The 3,192-nt window shown below is 56.5% G+C and overlaps 1 non-coding gene across 1 annotated transcript; it reads right to left on the bottom strand.

Annotated features, from left to right (window-relative positions):
- Positions 1–1,191: 1,191 nt before the first annotated feature.
- Positions 1,192–1,278, bottom strand: TRNASTOP-UCA (transfer RNA opal suppressor (anticodon UCA)). The gene has a single exon. It is a non-coding gene; the product is annotated as a tRNA-Sec (tRNA).
- Between the last annotated feature and the right edge of the window lie 1,914 nt (positions 1,279–3,192).

Consider the following 3,192-nt stretch of genomic DNA (forward strand, 5'->3'; position numbering starts at 1 on the left):
CTGCAAGGCCATAAAAAAGCTGGCATGTGCCGTGTGAGCCGCGGAGGGTTTCCCCCCCCCCCCCCCCGATTTCCCATAACGGGACAGTGTATTCTCGGAGCGGCGGGCCTCGCTGGCACCGCAGCTGCTCCTCTCCGACTGAGTCGGGCGCTCGGCGGGCTGGAAGCAGCACAGCCAGCAGGAGCGGTGTCAGGGTCCTCTGTGCCCTTCCCTTCTCCCAGGCCTTCAGGTGGAGTGAGTCATTTGGTGTAAAGGAAGCACAGTCATTCTGCTTGGATCCTCAGGGGTGCTTACCTACTTAACTCCGGATGGCACTGCACCCCCCAAAAAGTACCCAGGAACATCGGAGACCTGATAATTCACGCTGTGTTTCTTCTCTCCCTCTGGGGGATTCACCCTGCAGAATCGCCCTTTCTGCCCACAGGACCAGGAGGCGACAAGGAAATGCCCTCCAAATCCTCACTCTTCCCTGCGGTGGGGTGGCTGGGGTCTCATCCTAACTAGAGTCTCCACAAATCATCTGTTGGAGTCGTTGCAATAGGATATCACGAAATAAATGCCTTCTGCTTAAAGAATATGTTTTTTAGCTTCACGTTAACCTTTATTTTTCATGGGGCTGGGTGACATTATTAGCACCAGTGCTTACTGCTGAAGTGAAGCATCTTTGTTGTAGCGTGGGTGGGAGATGGGTTATCGTCAATATGGAGCAGATCTAGAGAATGGCTTCTGTTATTTACTTCTTTTCTGTTCTTGTAAGATGTGTGACTGTTTAACAAAGATCTGCTTAGCAGAATTCAATTAAAATCTGAGCTGTCACCTAGGCACCCTGGGGAGATTTTCCTTGCTTCGGCTGCACCCAGCGCACCGCCATTTCATCGCTCCAGTGCCGTGCTCCGAGGCCGATGGTCAAAAACAATGAAAGGGAAAAAAACTTGCTTTGCTGATGTGCCCAAATTTGTGTTTGCTGGCCTGAACTGAGATGTATCGCTGGATGTGACCTCCCTGTTGTGGCCTGAGAGGGTGCTCTGTGGGGTAAGGTGGAACGAGGGTAAGAGAATGTCTCCCTGTGCTGTGTTATCTTGGGGTAATGCTACAGCGGGCCAGGCTTTTTGCCCCGGGGATGGTCGGGACCCGGCGCCGGGTCCCGACCATCCCCGGGGCAAAGTGTAATGGTGGTCGGGTTGTCCCCATCGCCCGAAAGGTGGAATTGAACCACTCTGTCGCTAGACAGCTACAGGTTTGAAGCCTGCACCCCAGACCACTGAGGGTCATCCGGGCAGCTTGCAAGCACCGCTCCTCTCCCTATATAAACCCCCACCATCCACCCGCCCTGAGGCCACGGAGAGGGCCGCTTTCCCGGAGGAATTGCCCTCCGCCGGTTCCTCTGCGGACAGCCCCCCGTATCCCCGCGCTCCGGGCCGAGGGTGCCGCCGTGGCGGGAGGGGTACGGGCGAGTGCAGCTCCCGCTACCGGCCCAGAAGCCCCCGGGCGCTGTATGCAAATATGAAGGGCGGTGATTGGCTGGTGTCGAGTGAGGGGCGGGGCGGGAGGCGCTCCGGGAAGGGGCCGCGGCGCTGGCGGCGCCCCCCGGCCCGGCCGGGCCCGGCGGTGAGTCACGGCGCTTCCCAGAAGGAGCGGGGCCGTGCCAGCAGCGCGGGCTGCCCGCCGCCCTTCCCGGATCTCCGGGGTCCCTTACAACATCGGACGGGACAGCTTGTGCAACGGGGGCCGCCCCGGCCCCGGCCCCGCTCCTGGCCCCCGAGGTGATGCGATCGCCCCTGTTCCGCGGTCGCTGGCCCCGGGGCTGGCGGAGCAGCGGGCCCTGCGGGATCGGGCTTTGTGCAGCCCCCAGCGCCTGGCGGCGTCCCGGCGCCCCTGCGCCTTTCCCCCGCTCCCGCTCGCTTCCCCCCTGCGGGAGCGGCTGGGGTGCGGGTCCGCGTTTTCTCTCCCCACCCGTGGGGCTTCCCGGTTCGTTAAGTGTGTGTAAATACAGCTGCCCAATTAGTTAAGAACATATAAATATGATATGCAGGGCCTGGCAGAGGAGACCAGAGCACTGGCTCATTTTGAGAAATACCTTTTTCTTTTCTTTTCGCAGTGTCTTCCCCCCCCCCCCCCCCCCCCCCCCGCAGTGGCTAATGCCAGATACTCTGGAGGAAGACGTGAATCTCCCACGAGATACCTCGCAGAACAATAATATCCTCTGGGAGGAAATTCCTCCCTGGCCCCCAGCTGAGGATCAACTTATGCCCCAAAGTATGAGGATTGAAAACACTTGTAATTTTATCCTAGCGAGCGTAACTATAGAGGCTATTTTCATAAATGTCTAAACCTTTGAAAAATTACTCACTTATTTGCCTCGAGAGATTCCTCTGAAGTGGAGCCATTTCTGCAAATGCATGTGGTTTCCAGTGATACTTAATTAGATGATTCTTTTTGGTGTAAGCAACAAATAAAACCATAGGCCCATTCCCTCTCTTGCTCACCCCAGGGAAGCTGAGGCTCAAAAGTGGTCCTCAGTGGAGCAGCACCAGGGTAAAACTGGTAGGGAACAGAACCAGGGTGACAGCCCGAAGCTGGGAGCCGTTTTGTAGATGTCAGCAAAAGAAAGCAAAAAATACATGGTGCGGCAGCACCATTCCCGCTCACACCTGGGAACACTGCTGCACACAGCTTTGCTTTCAGCATGTGGCTCCAAGCGTGACTTAGCCCATTGGAACGGGACCAGCTCTGGTACCATCGGGCCTGCCGACTCCCCAACATGGGCATGAGTGTATCTGAGGCCTTATTGCTTGTAGTGAACAGGTTTTTTAGGAATTTAAATGTGGTTTTTAGAGCACGTTTTAAACTCCAACCCAGAAGCAGGGTTTTTATCAGAAGGAGCTGGTTGGAGAGCTGCTCCTGTACCTGCCAATGCCAGGCAGGAATTTTTCTTCCCTTCCTTGGTTTGTAGGAGTCGTGTCCCCCAGTACATTCCTATCTCTTTACCTGGTACTTATCCCAGTAGCAGGTGGCGTAATCTAGCAAGTTTCTGTTGTGCATAAAAATGCACGGGGTGAGGAACTGGGGGCGAGCGTGGGAGGAGGTGCAGGGAAATTAGTCATGGGGAGGAAGAGGTTAGCGTGGGGGTTTGAGGAAATCAGGTGGCCGCAGTAATCCCTTCGGCTTCCAGCTGAGCCGGTCCTGACGTCT

This window comes from Pelecanus crispus, chromosome 3 (assembly GCF_030463565.1).
Source record: "Pelecanus crispus isolate bPelCri1 chromosome 3, bPelCri1.pri, whole genome shotgun sequence".
In the NCBI taxonomy this organism is placed as follows: domain Eukaryota; kingdom Metazoa; phylum Chordata; class Aves; order Pelecaniformes; family Pelecanidae; genus Pelecanus; species Pelecanus crispus.